The sequence below is a fragment of the Python bivittatus genome, unplaced genomic scaffold (genome assembly GCF_059951505.1).
Source record: "Python bivittatus isolate LINGU-HERP-01145 unplaced genomic scaffold, Pbiv_v1 ctg000850_np1212, whole genome shotgun sequence".
NCBI lineage: Eukaryota > Metazoa > Chordata > Lepidosauria > Squamata > Pythonidae > Python > Python bivittatus.
The window spans coordinates 65,830,521-65,848,962 of record NW_028277112.1 but is presented as its reverse complement, the minus strand read 5'-3'; the positions used below and the strand labels follow the sequence as shown (position 1 = coordinate 65,848,962).

Genomic DNA, 18,442 nt, shown 5'->3' with positions numbered 1-18,442 from the left:
TGTAGTTTGATCCTATGTCTTACACCTGCATTTTTAAGTGTCTTATGAATCACTTGCAAAACTTCCCATTCTGGTTACTGTTCGTTATTATCACTCACCAATTTTCTTTTTCCTGTTTATACCTTCCCACACCCAGTCCAATTGGTGTTCAAGGTGCTTCCTTCTTTCCTTGTCCTACATAGCAGCCTATTTAATCAGTTCTGCCGTGAAACTGAGATCTGGGGCACTAGGTGGCAAGTTTGATGCTGGGTAACTGTCTCTTTGGATTCTGCCTACCTGCCTGATGTCCATCCCATCACTTTGAGCTTGTTTCAGTGAGGCTCACTTGTGATGGAGCTGCCATGAATAGAAAACTTTGGTCACTTTCATAATATTTAACTTAAAACTCCTAGCTGGGTTTTTCACCACTGGGTAGAGTTGGGTAGGTAGAACCTTCTCATGACCATGCACCAAGTCTTATGGCTTTCTACCATTGTGCACATTTAGATGCTCATGACTTGGTTGCCCCAAAGTCCTGCAGCAGGCAACTCTCTGTCCCTGATAAGGTCGCAGGTGTTACATAGTCTACCTCTTGCCATATTCACATGTCTCTGTTCCAGGGGAGTGCTCTCATTTGACCATATTGATTCTTGACCAAGTGATCTGGGTACAGAGGTGGTTTAGGGGCTTCCAAATAACTAATGTCTGCTCTGCTTACAAAAAATAGATGGGATTGAAAGAAAAGGTCTGCAGCACTTCATGCAAAAAGCAGAAGGAAATGGAAAAAGAGAGATCTGCTTGGTTGTTACCAGCAACCAAAGATATACAGGATATACAATCCTTTATACAGGATTCAAAAAATCTGATATGTCTGTTCCATTTGTGGACAACCTGATAGGAAAAATGTTGGTTGCAGAATTAAAAATGCACCTGTTCACTGGTGACATGAAAAAACAAGAAGTAGCTGACATGATTCTTGGCCATGCAAAAAGGCAGATTGACAGTTTGCTTTTAAAAAAAAATCATAAAAGGTAAAATCTCCTATGAGTCAAGCTTTATTCTGGGTGGCATGTCTGTTTAATTTTCTTGGCAGTGATAAAAAATTGGTTTACTATTGCCTTCTCCAAGGATGTTTTTAAACCTCCCAGTCTAGCCTCCAAGTATTTCATCCAAGTACTAACCAGGCCCACATTCATATGAACCTCCTTATAATTCAGTTTCTGACTTTCACGTGTCTACACCACCAGTAGAGGTTCAGACATATGTCATTTATTTTCAGGAACATGTGCAGTTTAACTTTAGCTTCAAATCCTGTTTAAGCAAATAGACAGGTTTAGGGGTATTTTTGTAATATTTGACTGTACTCTACCACGGGCAGTGGGTAGAAAGCTGTAGGATCTGCACGCTTGATGTAAGTCCTAGGTATTGAGTTTTTACCTTTGACTGGTCAATGGGCCGTTCGTTCTCCTCCTTGCAACAATTAAAATATCAGCCCCGCTGTTCCGCTTCCAGCAGCGGACCACAAGGCTACTAGATGAAAACTTCCACTGTGGTCAGCACAGCCCTCAGTATGGGGGCTGATTAAGCCCTTACTGTGTCCAGCAGACAATCTGGCTACTAAGGAAGGATGGGGGAAGGGGTAGGTATAGGGAAAATTCTTGCCAAGCCTGGGACAACAATCCCTTTGTGTTCTGTTTCAACCCTCTAGCATTTTCGCCCACTTTCGTTTGCCAGGGATCGCGCGTTGCTTGGAATGTTTGCAAACTCGCTGCAGGAGAACTTTGCGGGATAGGCCGTGTTAAGAATAATCACAGTGGGCAGAGAGGTTAGGAGTTGAAGGTGACGAACTGGCAGGGTAATTCCTCAGATTTTGTTTACAGAAGGGCTCAGATTTCAGAAATCTCTCCCCAACTCTCTTGGTGCCAATATTCCACATATGGCTCAAAAATCAATCAATTAACTGATCTCCAACTTTGGTATGAAGTAGCCAACTGTAGGAGTTATTCGTTTGAGATGGGTTGTTGTTCCTGTGTGTTTACAGCTACTTGATACACAAATTAAATTGAGGAGGCTTTCTGTATCCACCGCATCGCCATACAAAAATCTTCACTTGCAGAATTTCTGTGGGTTAAATGGCACAGTCCTCAGGCTACGAAAGGACAACAACCTTTACTATGAAGCAGTTTATTGTTTTTGATGTCCAGCCTTTTGGCCACAATCCTCACCAGCCTCATCTAAGCATTCTGGATGTATGCGTAGCATGGATTATCTTGCTTGTCCCTGAAATCTCAGCCCCAGAATACAGCCACTAAGAGCTTATCTTGGCTCTGTTTGTATAAATCTTATTCTGAACTGCCCTTTTAGGCCTTTTGTAGTTCAGAAGAATGAATGAAATACGAAATATGGAACTATGTTCTACGGGCCTGGGGCACAGCTGTATAGTATATCTCAGCTGCAGCCGTCTGATAGCTAGTAGCTTTCCACACATTCCTTGCCCCAACACTTCAAGAATAGTTTTGCAGCTATTAGGGTTAGTAACTCGCTTTTAAAGCTGAATTCTATAGCTGCACCCTATTCTGTGGCTTTTGATGTCACTTCGGTACTGTGGCAGACACAAAATCCATGTTGTGTCCCATAGTGGTTTAAATTTTCTTGTGTTGGCTGCAATAATGAAGGATGCATGGATGGATAGGGAAGAGAAAATGGGTCTGTTTGCTTCTTTTTCCAGACTGCCTGCCTGAGAAACTGCCATCTCCCTCACACTTTGCATAGGTGTATTTTTAGACTGAAGAACCCTTAAAAAGGCAGCCTATTGATTCCTTCCATCCTAGCCCTCACGTACCAGCTTTTCTGTTTTAGAATTATATTCCACTCCTCTGGTGTAACATGACCTCAGCATCAATATTCCTATTATCTCCCATGCTTGTGTTCTGAAATAAACCAGATCCCCGTAGGGCCTTTGGCCACCGCCGAAGCATGTCTGGCGTTTTAGGTTTTCACAGGATTGTCAGCAACAACACACTGTTTGGTTTGTACCTCATGAGTATCGTTAGGAACACAAGGTCGGGAAAGAGGTCCCTTCCAGAAAGTTTCAGCTTTTACTTTTTAAAAGTTTTGATATAGCGTACTTCTGTGCAGCTCTTTGATTTATACCATGGATAGAAAATGCAAACCATTGTCAGCCTAATTGCTACACAAGAAATAAATAGGCTTCTGCTTTGTTCTAGTTGAATGAAAACAAAGGCCCGGTGGTGAACCCTAGATTCTGGGCCATGGAGCCTTCATTTTTAAAAAGCTGCATGAAACGTTTTAGACCTGTTTCTGGTTTTCGTTTTTATGCACTAATAGGGATGGGCAGCATGCACTGGCTTTGAAGCAGCTGGGCCTTTTCCTGGAATCACACATCTGCTCTCCACATCTGCAGTGCAATCCGGGGGAAAGCCATGTTTGGTTTAAGGAGTTGCCGACAAAGTGCTAAACGCATGACTACACTTTTTTACTCTATGGATCCAAAGAACTGCAAACCCATTTATTCATTTGTTTGTTAGATTTATATCTAGCCTTTCATTCAGGAGCCATCTTCTCCCTCCCTCCCGCTATTTTTTGCTACAACAACAAGCCTGTGAGATATGTTGGGCCGAGAGAGAGTGCCTGGCCTAAAGTGAGCTTCCACAGCTGAGGGTGGACTAGAAGTCAAGTCTCCCTAGTCGTAGCCCACTGTCTTAACCACTGCACTTCACTGGTTGTCTAATTTATCTATTAAATAAAGCTTATAAGTGAATATTATCCTTGTCTCTCTCACCAGAAAGTGACACATTACAAAATGGACTGGACAAGAGAGAGGGGAAGAGTGTAAGCGAGTGTCACTTGCTCTGGTCACTTCTTAGATTATATACTGACAGGCAACATTTCTCTGCTTCCATGTAAAACTTGTGTAGGTTCACATTAAAACCATAGGACTGCAGTGTTAAGGAATACAGTAATACAGGCAGTCCCCAGGTTAAGAACGAGTTCTGTTCCTAAGTCTGTCTTTAACTTGAATTTGTATGTAAGTTGGAACTCGTACTTGTGAACGGGCTACCTATTACTAAAAATGGAGGATGGCATTCTCCTTCCTCAAGCCAATGAACCACTGAAGCTGTGCAATGTTTTCATGAACTGTTGAAGCCACGCGATGTTTTTATGAACTGCTGAAAACTGCTGAAAACAGGCTGAATATTAAAACGTTGGGCTTCAGCAATTCATGAAAACATTCCGTGCCTTCAGCAATTTCTTGGCTCAAGGAAGGAGAACACCATCTGCCATTTTTAGTAATAGGCAGCCTGTTCATAAGTGTGAGTTGTCCGTAAGTCAGGCATTCTTAACCCGAGGACTGCCTGTATACAGATGCAGTGGAGTTATCAGATATGAGAGGGAGCACATATTTACCAGGAGATGCAATTCATACATTCTCCCACCTTAGCTGCATCTATGTCTAAAGAAATAATATTCAGTGGTTCAAGTCGCTCATCTTAACTTTTGGGTCTTCCATAGAGATATTTTTGAGCAAGCATACATGTTTTTTTGGGGAAAAAACAGGTTCCATCAACTTCGAAAGGATTAGCTTCTGAGCAACTTCTATCTCTTGACAGTTTGGCAACCAGAAAGTAAATCTCCTCAAAAGTGAGAGATTCTTGATGGCATCTCAGAGGATTAGCTTGAGTGGTTAGTCCATTCCCAAGTTTTCACCAGGTTTCTTAGCCAGATATTTTGACATTCAGACACTGCTCACCAGTTTATTTAGGAGAGGTTCAGTTCCTGTGAATAATAATGGAAACTAGATGAGTTCACCTTTGCTTATTGTCAGATCCTTCCTGGTTTCAACTTTAATTTTCTCTGACCAAGAGGCATCAGTCATCAGGGCTGCTCAAATGCTAGTTGTTTCCAGCATTTCCAGCTCTTTGCAGTAGGATAGAAATGGATTTGTTCTCTTTCTCCTTCTCTGCTGTTTCACATCTTGCCCAGAGGATTGGTGTGCTGCTGACTCGCACCATGACAAGTCCTCTTTTCTATCTAAATGAAGCTTACATACTATAGCATGAAAAAATGGAAAAACCACGCTGACTGAAATAACCGTTTGATACCTAAACATATCTGGGGCACATATTGCAAGGGGCTTAGCTAAGGCAGGATTCTTCTGTTACTCTGGCAGGATTCTTCTGTTACCTTTTCACACCACCTGGACCTTGTAGGAAAAGTTAATATGGTTGCAACTTTAGCAGCTCCCATTTGATAGTTGCTCCTTCCCATCAACTCCATTCTAGCTCTTTCTAGCATACTGCCTTCCTATTTACTTGTTTCTGCATCCTTGGGCACTGCCCAGCACGTTTTTGTAGCAACTGAAAGGAATGGGGAAGTCTCTGAGTTTTGCTTACAACATAAATAAAGGGCTTTCCACAAGTTCCTCTAGTAACCACCCACAAGAGCCACTATCGTCACTCCAAGCTTTCTCTTATGCGGATTGGATCTGAAGCTGCTTTCCTTTAATTGCTGGAACTATTATATTGGTAGAGCTTTCAAGAGGACAGATGTAATATTGCCAGAAGACAGATGTAATATTGCCAAGAACAGAGAGCTTTATTATATCAGAAGTTCCTGGATTGCAAAGTTGTTGGGCTAAATGACATTCTAGTATGATGAGGCACCATTAATTATCCATAATTAAAATAATAACACAGATGCTCCTGCTTCTCTAGTATGACAATTCCTTCTTGTTCTGTGTTGAGCCATAACTTGTGCCCAGATGAACCTGGTTCTGTCTTGCACTTTGTTTGGAAATAAAGTTTTCAAAAGGAACTTTCGCCACCAGCTGTTGCCTCCAAACTTCATAAAAGTGAATTGTTCTTGGGTACCAAAATAACCAAATTTAGGCCAAGGCAGAAAAAATGATTAGATAAGTAACTGACGCAATAATATAGATTTTAATCCTATTAAGGAGATTTGTAACTACCAAAGATTGCAGTTCCAGAAAGATTTGTTGTTTCAAAAAGGTTGTTTTTCTTGGATGAGGATATAGAGAGCACTTGAGGAAGAAGAAAAGAAAAATCAATCCAATAGTAACTAAGAATTAAGACAAGAAGGACCACATCATTCATTAAAAAGGGAATGGTTAATGTCCGCTCAATTTAGGAAGCTAAGAGAAAGGTATAGTTTGAAAAGAGATGGCAATCTGAGAGTACGATAGGGGATTCTTCCCTTGTGAAATGAACATAGCTGTACAAGTTGTGCTAGAATAATTTTCCATCACAACTGATAGCTATAGGGTGCTTTCAGGCAAGTTTCTTAACATTACCAAGCAAAAAGATACCATATGATTCCATTTTCCCCTGCTTAATGGATTTGTGCCTTCTTAAAAGCAAAATGGTAGAAAGCAAAGGTTATAAATGGAAGACAGGGTCATCTGCAAGGTAATTGCACGATGAAAATATCCTGGTCCATGGAAAGATCACAGGGCTGAAGGTTGAATGGGCCCCAAAGAATTGCTGTTAAATGGTACCCTCCCCCCGTGCTGCCTTGATAGCCAAGTGGTCACCTGTGTGTTAACAACAGCATGTGGGGCAGTTGCAAGAAGTCAAAAGCTAAAAGCTGTATCTTCAGACCCACTGTAGCCCAGCAAAACACAGAATATCACATGGACAGAGGAAATGGTTTCATCTAATTAGGACCGTGGTGCCCAGGTCAAAGTCAGCATCCGTATCACCTATAGTTATTGACCTTTCCCTACTTAAATCTAACCCCAGCATACGCGTGCCCTGGCAATATCCTTTTTTGGCTATTTCTCCGTGGTGTTGACTTCATCTCATCCCAGCCTGGGAGCAAAACAGCTTGTATTATTGTTAGCTGTACTGGTGTACAAGCATTCTTTTCTTGACACTATCCAAGGGCAGCCTCAAAGTGTACCAATGTGTTACTTTGGAGGGAAGTCATGTGGCTGCATGAATCAGAGGAAACAAGAGCTAGGCAGGGATTGGTAGCAGGGAGAGAAAATGTCATGGTGACAGAGTTTTCTGCCAACTCAAGGATGGGTGAAGAACACTTCAATTCAGCAGTGGGGAAAGGTTATCATAATAATCAATCCTCCTCAACTCAGACCTTTCCTGATTGTTCCCATAGCATCTCCAAATTACAGATATGGCCATCAGACCAACAACGTTGGGAAACCCTGGCATAGAAGTTTGTTCATCCCATAATGGGCTTCTTGTCTGGCTTACTCTGACACTTAATGAGAAGTCAGCATTTTTTTTAAAATCAACTCTATTAACCATGGTGTCTTGGCATTAAAAATAAAGCTATGCTTTTAGAAAGCTAGAGGAGGTTTGATTGCATCGGGTTAAAGCAAATTATTATCATTACTGATATGATATAATTAAAGACGCTTGTGAATTAAAATGAAAATTGATTCAAAAGGAAGTTGAAAATTAAAATGGGAGAAAAATGAAATATCAATCGCTTATTTACCATGGAACTAACTGCTTAAGAGATAAGTTAGCCACGCATCTTCCCCCATGCTATGTCCTAACTTAGCTGTCCATTCCCCACAATTCATACCTAAGTGGCCCACATTCACTTACAGGGAGTACATATTTTATATTTGTATTATTTATGTTTTTATTGTTTTTAAACTGTTTTGTTGTGAACCGCCCAGAGTCCCTCCTTGTGGGGGAGTTGGGCGGTGATATAAATTTAACACATAAATAAATAAACAAATAAATAAATAATTTCGGTTGTTCACCCATATTGTATAAAGCTCCTTTATGAGATGTCATAGGCACTAGCCAATATATTTCTGCAGCCACTGCTGAAAATGTGCAGAACTATGCTTTAAAAGCATTCTAAAGATTGCCCAGTTCAGAAAATGTATGAGTGTTTGGAAATAATCAGTAGTAGGAAGATTTGTATAGGTGTTGTTACAGCCATCAGTGCAATCATTGTGTCATTCCTGGAACATTCGGTCCATGTTTTCACCATTATCTTAACTTAAAAAAAAAACAACTATTTTTCCCTGACTGCTTTTATGATGGACCTTTTGGGCAATTGTGACTTTTGGGTATTGCAACATCCATCATGTTTCAAAGCTGAGGTGCTCTTCATTTTATTTGTGGGAAAACAGGGACTCTGGAGGCTGAAATTGGCCAGATCAAGTATATGCATAAGATGCAGGAATTGACAAGAGAATGAGTGAAGCCTTCAGTGGGTGATGGGCAGCGGGTGGGGGGGGGCTGATTTCTGATTCCTCCAAGGTATCAATAAACAAAAAAGAATTGATTTCTTGAAAAATTGCATCAGATGTGCAAAGAAACGATTGTCTGAGCCTCTGCATGTGTGCAAACAAATAAAAGGACTAAATGCAAAGTAGCGAAGAAGCCCAGCAGGAACTTCAGCCTGCAATAATCAAGCCTTTCAGTCATGAAGAACCTACGACTTTCTTAGCACCTCCTCCATCACTCTGAGTTCCAAGATATCTGCCTTGTGCTCCTGTTCTAAACACAGTGGACATTGTGCTGTACTGTCGGGCTGTTTGCTTAATGAGCGCTAGCTGCATTTTGGAAACCTACCACTGGCACAGTGCCTCACACACAAAAGAGGCTCCCTGCCAGTATTAACAAATCATCCCCTCTCTCGCTCTTCAAAGGTTGGCCTGGTTTTGCTCTTAGACACTTTCCAAGTTTCACTTCTGCACAGGTGCAGTCGATTTAGACATTCTGCTCAAGCTGGAGGAACCTTCTTGTAACAAGTACCTGGAGAAAATCGTGACCTGGGTTGAGCCAGGAGACATTTATCATTTGAGTGCCAGGGACTTGCCACCATTGGACCAAAATGGGCATTTTCAATTTGGTTAAAACTCAATATAGATCCACATGGCTCAGTTTTCACTCTCCAAACCCTCGGCAGCTGTTTAAAGACAGTCCATCCTTCTCTTCATTTCTGCTGACATGAAATCTGAGAACAAGGAACTGTGCAGTGTCTGGGGTTTGAAGGCAAAAGGTGTTTCCCGGGGACATTCCTGTTACCCCTCCTTAAAGATACTGGCTATTTTCCCAAAATTGTGTGACTAGCTGCCACACAAGCCCAGAAACATGCAGTTGAAAGAGTTGCTGACCAGTGCTACATCTGCCCACATGTAGCCCAAAGTACCCTTTTCCCTTCAAGTCCAAAGTACTGCAGAGCCCTATGAAAAAAACCACAGCTCCATCTGGAACTGCTGCAGATTTGACAGTCACAAAACTCCCCTCAGCCCAGCTGGGAGGGAGGGAGGAAGGAAGGCAGGCAGGCAGGCAGGCAGGCAGGACGGACAACCAGTAGCCTGGCACTTTGCTGGTCTTGTCCTTGGTGAAGAGAGGCAGGTTCTGATCAAACTCTTGTGAATCTTGTCCCGGCTCTTTTTTCAGGAGTATTGAGTGCCATCAATCTAGTGTTTCCTCCAACGGTGGGAAGCTCCACTAGTTTTGCACTGCTGAGCTGGATGCAATTCAGGTCAGTTATTTCAAACTTGCTGCACAGAACTACTTTTGAACCAGCAGAGATTTGTTGTGTAGAACAATCAATGAACTCTTTGGAGTTTTGCAACATACTATGATGTATCTTCATCAGTCTGGAATCACTTTAAATGCCAATAGAGGCGAATATGTGTAGCTCAGGGTTGAACTGTGGAGTCCTTGGGATTCTCTGAGCTGGGTTCTTTTCTTGCAAACGTTTCATTACCCGGCTAGTTAACATCTTCAGAGCTAAAATGGGATGGGGTTTGCTCTCTATTTATATACTGTGGCATGCCTTGCCAGTGCTGGTGGGGGTGGGGGTTTTGTTTTGCTTCTCTGGTAATTCTTGATTAGCATTTGTTGACTGCTTGATTGTGTGCCTGGTGGTGACCTTTGCTTATCTGGGTGGTGATTGCTGGTGAGGCGATCTTCTGATCTTTTGTCTCTTTTGAATAGTATGTAGATGCTGTTTATCCCTATGTGTCTGTTAATTGCTGCCTTGTCTGAATACCAAGCTTCCAAGAATTCTCTTGCATTTTTGGATTTAGCTTGGTCTAAAATGCTGACAGTTTCCCAGTTAAAACTATGGTTAAGTCTGTCCATGTGTTGTGAGATTAAGGAGTTTTCATCATGTCTTCTGACTGCTAGTTGGTGCTCGTGGATGCGATCTGCCAGTATTCTGCCTGTCTTCCTACATAGTGTTTTTGTTACAGTCCTTACACTGTATGTTGTAGATGACTCCTGTTTTTCCTTCTTGTGCTACTGGGTCTTTTGGTTTACTTAAGATATTTTGGAGTGATTTTGTTGGCTTGTGTGCTGCAGAGATGCCATGTGGTTGTAATAGTCTGTTGGTGGTTTCTGAGACGTTTCTGATGTATGGCAGTGTGATCCTTTTCATAGCTTGTGTGGGTTGTGTTGTAGTAGGTTGAGTGGTCAGTCACTTTTTGATAAAGTTGTGTGGATATCCATTTTGTTGGCAGATGTTGTATAGGTGGTCTTTTTCCTTTTTCTGCTGTTCTGGATTGCTGCAATGGGTTTGTGCTCGCTTGAATAATGTTCTTACACAGCTCCTCTTGTGGGAGGTCAGGTTGTTACTTTGGTAATGGAGTACTTGATTAGTGTGGGTTGTCTTCCGATAGACTTGGATTTCTAATTTGCTGTTGTTTCCTCTGCTGATGAGGATATCCAGGAAGGGTAGCGGGTTGTTGTTTTCTTCCTTTTTGGTGAATTTTATTCCTTTAAAGATGTTGTTGATAGTTTCATGTGTCTTCTCTAGTTGTTCCTTTTTTATTATAACAAATGTGACGTCTACATACCGGATCCATACTTTAGGTTGTATGTGAGGAAGTGCTATAGCTTCTAGGCATTGCACTACAATCTCTGCTATAAGTCTTGACAGTGGTGATCCCATGGGTGTGCCACTAATTTGTTGGTATATTTGTCCATCAAACTGAAAATAGGTGATGAGGCAGAGGTTGATGAGGTCCGTGATTCTGGGTATTTCAATCTGGTGTATTTGGTTAAGTCAGGTGTGTTGTGTAGTACTGCTGATATGGATTCTTTCGCTAGTTCTGGGTTTATGGACGTAAAGAGTGCTGTGACATCAAATGAGACCATAATTTCATCTTCATCTATGTGTATGTCTTTGATTTTCTGGAGGCACTGTAGTGAGGAGTTGATGGAATATTCACTGTTCTCTGTGAGGTGTTCATGCTTTTTTGTCAGTTCTTTTGCTATGTTGGAGTCCCTGGTAAAGATACAATTGGCCAGAGCAGTATGTCAGGCTTATGTATTTTTGGTCATCCATAGAAGCATGAGAGGATAGGTCCACTGCTTTTCATCCACCACTGTTCTTCCTTTGTGATCTGACGTTTCTTAGTTGGGTGGTCTCCTCCTCCTTTAAATGCATTGGGTTTTACTGCACAATCAAATGTTCACAGGATTCACTACAGATAATATCCCTGATATAAAGCAGCCTCACAGGTAAGTCTATGAAAGTTACTAGTCCAGGTGGCTCTTGATTTACAAGTTAGATTTACTTGGTTGTAAAGCTGATGTTTGGAAGATGCACATAGTAGGAGAGAGTTGTATAACATCCGTAGATGCCAGGAATTTGGTGTGCAGCTCTTGGACACGACAAGGGCATCCTTCTTACTGTTAGCCTGGACAAGTCAAGATACAGGGGAAAGGTTTTTGACTCTTCTCTCTTCCATTGGGAGGAGATGCTTTTATGGAGTCCACCTCTTATGGACTACTAATACGATAAGGATTTGTAAAGGGAGAGTTCTTCTCCAAGAGTCTTTTGTTTTTGATGAGATTGAATTACACAGAATTGGAGAGAATTGTGCCAGCATCTCCATATCAGTTGGAGAAAAGAAGGTGGCATTTCTCTTTGTTCTTGCAGCCACGGCTGCTAAAGCCAAAAGGGGCAGTTAATCTTTTTAGCCCTTCTGTCACGAGTCTCTTCCAGACCTGGGACCTGTTAAAAATTAGTTGTGTACTCTTTTTCCCTGCAAGCAACTAATGTATGCTTGCAATTTTTTTTAAAAAAGACTCTAGATTGGTCATCTGTCTACAGAAGTATCATTCTTATTAAAAAGTATAAGTTGGGAAAATATTGGGATAGAGTTTTGAATTGATGGTGCAGATGTAGCCTGTTATGCATTGAAATGTGTAATGTTTTATAATGTTCTGGAAGGAAACATGTTTGTCGGATATTTATAGACAGGAGAAGCAACATTGGGTGGTTTTTTTACTTTGTACTGAACAGATAGCTTTATACATTAGTTACTGTGCCAAGCACCCTTGTTCTAACCATTACAGACGGCACTCAAATCTTTTGTTTCCAGAGTGGGAGGACCACTGTTGGTTTTCCACTTAAAAGTAGAGTGCTGGGCTGACAGGAGGACTCCTGTACTTTTCCCACGTAAGGTGGAAAGATGAAACTTCAGATATCTGTGTCAACTAGCTTACAAAGTTACTCCAGCATGCCTGCAGTGTGGGTCAGAGAAGATTTAGGGAAATATTCAAACTGCTCATATCTGACTAGTGCCGCTCATGACCTGGGAAGATGTCTTCATGATCTCTTTTGTCATGTGGCCTCACGGATGTTGACTAGAAGGCACTGATCTGCGAGGGCAACCTCAGGGAGATTGGTCTCCCTAAGATACTCAATTCCAGAGCATCAGTGGGAATCACAGAGTTCCCTGGGGGAATATTTTAAACCCTGCAACCTTCCCTAGCCAGACAGCATCTACCAATGCAGAGCTACAACTCATGTAGCTTAGCAGGGCTACAGGATATGGGAATTTGGGAATTATGGGAGGTGTAGTTCAATATCTCTGGAGCGTACCAGTTTGGGGGAGGTTGTTGTAGGACAGGAGCAAGGATATGAACAAGAAGTAACTCTTATCAGGAAGACAAGACTGAGATGGTCTTTCACAGTCTCATCTTCAGAGGAAATAAATGAGGATCATTGCTACTGAAAGAGGTGACTATGAATACTTCCTATTCCTTTGCCTTCAGTGAAATCAACAGCTAGTTTAACTCATCTTCCATAGCAAACAGTAACAGGCAGATTTGACCATAAGTCATAAATGCTTGCCCTGCTTCACTGAACTGGCAGGTGGGAGACATGAGGGCTGGGATTCCAGAAGTGGGGTTCCTGCTTTCTCTGTTGCAACTGGAGCATTCGTCCGAGATCCCTCCAGAGTTGTGATGCAAAGTAAACCAGGCTTTGTGTGCTTTGGATTGGTGATCACACACTTCATCAGAAATGTGTGTGATTTAGCAGTCACAAACTCTTTGACCGTTCTGCGACTGCCTGCCCTGTTTTTGCGTTTCAATGGAAAGATGACTTTGGAAGCCAAGAACCTCCTGGTTGCAGCTGGGTTGCCTCACGTTGCTTTCCAAATGATAAGTGATGAGTTTCTAACAACTGGCGTGGCTAATGCAAGGGATCAGCTCAAATGGGATTTCACAGTTCTTATAGTTCATGTCCTAGAGTTGATGGAAGAGCACCATGTGCCTTTGGATGATAATTATTGCAGGCAGTGCATCTCTTGAACAAAAGCTTTTAAGCTTGCCAGCTGCACTTTTAGAATTTTTTTTCCCCTTTAGAACTGTTTTGCAAGCTCTGGCTTTTAAGGATTATTTGTTTCTGAAGAGAGATCAAGAGCCTGATATAGCAGGAAAATGGTTTTTTCACGTTTTGGGAGAAAACTATTTCTCATGAAAGCAGGTATTAATTTGAGGAGCCCAACATCATGGCATTGGTTTTTGCTTGGATTTTGTTTCTTTTCAGACCAATATTTGCACATCACAACCCTTCTGATTCTAGTATGGAGTACCCCTAACGTTGATTCAAACAATTGTGTTTTATAGATCATTCCCCTGTAGAACATTCCTTTATGTGCAATTCTTCCCTCTGGTACAGTAGTGTGCATAAAGGGAACAGGAGTGAAATTGACCCAAGTTAGTTAGCAGTAGATCAGCTTTGATTGATTGATAAACAGGCCAGCTATCAGCAAAGCACTAGGCTGTTTATTTTTGCTTTACTTAGTGGCATATGACCTTGAAACAGAAGCTTCCCATCCATAGAAGCAAGAATTGAGAATTTGGCCAATTGAAAGACCCCAGTCCACAACATTATTTGGTCATCAGGGGCGTTATCTTGCATATACCTTCAACTGAAAGTGCTCCACATTGTTGTGTATGGGGCTCAGCAGCCACTTCATGTTTTAGCTGGTCCTGATGATTGTTCTGGATCGGATCACCCTGTCTACAACCTAGGGTTTCTTCTCGGCTCACATCTCTAGGTGGAGCAGAAGATGGAAGCCAGGGCCAGAGGGACCTTTACCCACATTGGGCTGGTAGCATTGCAGCCATACCTGGACCATGAAGCCGTTGTGATGATCACTTATGGTCTCATTACCCACACATCTAAACTACTATAGCATACTCTGTATGGGGCTGCCTTTGAAGACAACCTGTGAAGTTAGCTGGTGCAAAATGAGGCAGTCAGGTATCAGCCTTCCCAGGTAGACCAGACAGGAAACACAATCAGATGAGCTAACTCTACTTTATTGTAAGGCTACGTTAATAGAATCCTGCAAGTCTGAAAGTACAAATCTTCTGCCATCTCTTTTACCGCCTGACAAGTTAGGGAGGTTCCTTTCTGAGTTTCCTTCTCTTCCCATTATGCAGTTGTGGGCTACACTCCCTCTTATCTGATCGTTCCCTAGGCAGGATCTCTTCCTCCCATCTCCCAAGGTCATTCCCATATTCCATTACACCAGGATATTCAGAGATGAGAGTTGCCATTGTAGTTTAGCACCAATTATCTGGTTACTGTATTGGCCACCGGTGAGTTTCCAGGCCCAGTGCTGGCTATTACCTACATACTGTAGCTCTATATGTCTTGACTCCAGGGCACCAGGAGAGATGTGGTTGCTTAGGGTTGCCATCACAAGAGATCAAAGGGCATGGACCTGAAGGCAATTTTTCTCCTTGGCATGAGGCTGTGAAACAATTTATCTCCAGAGATGCATCAGGCAGGCTCCTTACTGGCTGTCTTTAGAGTCATTAAAGCAGTCCTGTTTCTGTGAATGTTTAGCGATTGATTCTTAGTTGTCTGGTTGATGGTTGGTTTGTGGCTGCTATCTTTATTCTGCTGGTGTTAAGTTGCATATATATATATATATTTAACTTGTGAACCACCAGAGTCTTGTGGACTGGTTGCTATATAAATCCTTGCAAATAAATAGATGCATCACTCCTGGCTGAAGCTGTGGTACCCATATATTCATTCCCTGCAAATTTTTACTCTAGAATAATTCTACCACATTTGCACATCTGCATTCTGTAGGAATCCAGATGACACTATTTTCCAATTGTTAACTTCCTTAGTTTTCCACACCTCTACTGCCTCCTCCCCCTTTCCCCAAAAACAGTTAAGGAGAAAAAGACGGAATTACACAATTATTACACAATAATTACACAATGTAATTAACTGGAAGCAGCAGGAGACCTGTATCTGGAAGCATTTGGAAGCATAATGAGCCAGCTAAATGCATCTTTCCAACTAGAATCAATAGCTTTGGCAGGTGACTGATGGTGTATCACACCAAAACTTATGTCGTGTTAGTGCAGGCAGGGGAGAGTTTCCTCAATTTATCTTTTGACAAGGGTAGTGATTGGAATATCTTGGCCTTCGTTTTTGATTTCAGAGCTGTTGGTGAGTTACAGTAGAGGTTGAAATCATCAAAGGTCTCCCATCAAGGAGCAAGGGGGATAAAAGAGAGTCTGTCACCCCTCATTGTCAGTGTACTGCTCCAGTTCATCAAAAAGCCAAGATCAGACATGAAATGTGGCTTCAGTGCTGTTAAGACTCAGCTGTAGAAAACAAGTGTCATAACCTTCTGCCTGCTAAAGTAACCACCATTTATTTGGGGTTAAAGATAAGGACTTCCAAGCAGAAATGATTGACGCTATCCATATTTTTCTTTATTTTTCTTATATTGTGAATGAGGAGGGGAGACACTGGTTTTCACCCAGAACTTTATGGTTTTAGACATTAGGCCTGTCCTTTAGAAGGTCCTTAAGATTGGATCTTCTAGCAGCACATCGAGTTCTTCTCTCTGAGCTTTGGATCATAGCTAATTATAAAGTTCTCTTTCTCCAGTAATGCCTGTATGCCTGGTTCTCCTACTTCATTGATAACTTCTGGTCAAGGGGTAGAAGAATTTCCTTGCAACAAGAAAAATAAAAGATAAAGTAGAGGGAGAAAGCAACTATGAGGAGTTTCATAAGTAGAATAGAATTAAATATCAGGGATTCATCGCTTATGTCTGGAGTGGTACCAAATAGAAGAACCTACCAACAGGACACCATTCTTATCTAAAGGAACTTGCTGTTTGCCTCAAGAGGAATACTGATGATTATTAAACTGGCTTTGAAGAAATTCACAGACACATTCAGTGATTACTGGCCACCATTGCTACATGGAATCTTGAGGTCCAGAGTGGATAGACTTTCAGATACCAAATGCTGGAGATGGAAAGATCTGTTTCATGTCCTGCTTGTGAACTTCCAGAGGTGCTAATGGCCACTTAGAAATAGGAAGCTTATGTGGCAAGGTATTTATTATGTTGTCATAGCTGCCCCGTCCTGCCTTACAGAAATAGCCAAATTCACAAAGCACAGATGGAAGGAATCATCCTCAAACTATGCACTACTGGAAAATCCTGCCTGAATCCTCACTTTGTGCTTATCTTTCTCCACAGGTTGAAAGGCACATGGGCTGATGTCTCCTCTGTTAAGCAACAGGTGGCGCCCAGAGCTATAAACTGAACTGGGAGTTCCTAAAATGCAAAGCATATGAGTGGCTTGGCTGGCTTAAAGCTGACTTTAAGAACAAACACGTAAGTCTTGGCAAATGGTTGGAATCAATATATTTGTTTCCTACTCCTTTTTTCTCCTCTAGCTTTAATTGCAAACTTGTTTTTTCCACAACCCCAGTTGTGTCTTTGGAGATTACTAAGATTTATTGGATGTGCTTATCCATACAGGTTTCAGACGACCGAGAAGCAATTATATAGGTATGTTGGGAGCAGACCTATATGATTAAGTATACAATTGGAGCAGCATTGTTCACTCACTCCTCCCCACAGAGTCTGGGAAACTGTATTTCAGGGGTGGCAAAGAATGGCCCGTTCTCTTCCTCTCCACCACCACCACCAGATCCAATTAGGGGTACCAGATCTGGGCTGCAAAAATCTGGACAACCGCTGGGCAGCAAAGAGGTATATTATGCTGTAATACTTGTGCCTTGTAGTGGTCATGCACCCCAGATCTGGTAGCCCTACTTTCATTACTGTATGGCATTTAGCTGTCGCTGCTACTCTGTTCTTCTGGAAGTGCCCTGCATCTATTTTTGTATAACTCTTCTTGGGAAGATGAATGTTTGGCCGTGTCCTTCTCGCTTTCTTTGTATACCTGCCCCCTCCAGGTGTACAGAGATTTTGATCTGTCAACCAGTCTGCACCTTCTGACTCTCATTCTAGTTGACTGGGACATTCACATTTTCTGTTAGAGGAAAGGAACCTGAGCTTACGAATAGCTATTCGTGCAGCAACATTGTGCTGCTAGGACTTTAAGCAGCTTTGTCCTGGGGGAGAAAAACAAACAAGCCAAAGCTATTCTATCTTTTAACCACAAGAGCTTTGGAAAGATCACAGTAGAATGATCAATATTCTCTGAAATGCTGAGCTCTCACTGCAGGAGAACGCACTTGATTCAGCAATTTGCTAGGATTGTGTGCTGTAATCTAACTTTGGCCTAAGAAACATCTCAAAGGAGCTAAGCCATTTTCTCTTTTTACTGGAATATAAATGCGTTTTCTACATTGGAATGTTATCTCTTACCTCATTTCTCTGAAATGTGCTTGATTGATGAGATTAGGCATGGATAAATCTGTCTTTATCTCAAGGATTTTGTCTGTACCATTTGTTAATTTTGTCCCATTCAAGACCAAGGTTCAGATGACATGGCTGTGCGCAACAGGAAAAAAAATTGTGTTACTCTTGCCTGCCATGTAGCTGTTAAAGATGAGTCTTCATGATGAAGAAGGGGGGAAGAGGGGAGGAGAAGGGCAGGGCAGGGCAGGGCAGGGCAACACTCATTTGGCTCCCCCAGTCTGACTGAAAACACCAACATTCACATTTAGATTTTTGGAGAGGTAACTCTCCAAAGCTTTCTATCTGGCTCAACACCACCATCAGTTTTGCTTTCTTTTACTTTGCTTTTTTTAAAAAACACAAACCAAAAACCTTGTGTTCTTTCTGTCAACATTAAGAAGAACTTTGCATGTTGTGCTGGAAGAAACCATAACATTCTCATCCATCACTTAGTGGAATTCTTTGAAAATAGAGCAGACTGCCCATACAACT

The 18,442-nt window shown here is 41.8% G+C and overlaps 1 protein-coding gene across 8 annotated transcripts in view; it reads left to right on the top strand.

The window, feature by feature from the left end:
• Nucleotides 1–18,442, top strand: part of FRMPD1 (FERM and PDZ domain containing 1) — a 76,558-nt gene that overhangs the window by 7,514 nt on the left and 50,602 nt on the right. For 6 of the 8 annotated variants that reach the window (XM_025172815.2, XM_025172786.2, XM_025172811.2 and 3 more), the window contains exon 2: nucleotides 16,778–16,915. The gene's annotated coding sequence lies outside the window, so the exon portion shown is untranslated. Of the gene's footprint in view, nucleotides 1–9,308; nucleotides 9,493–9,999; nucleotides 11,478–16,777; nucleotides 16,916–18,442 lie in introns of those variants that run through there. The other 2 variants (XM_025172796.2, XM_007421555.3) reach the window with 2 other exon arrangements.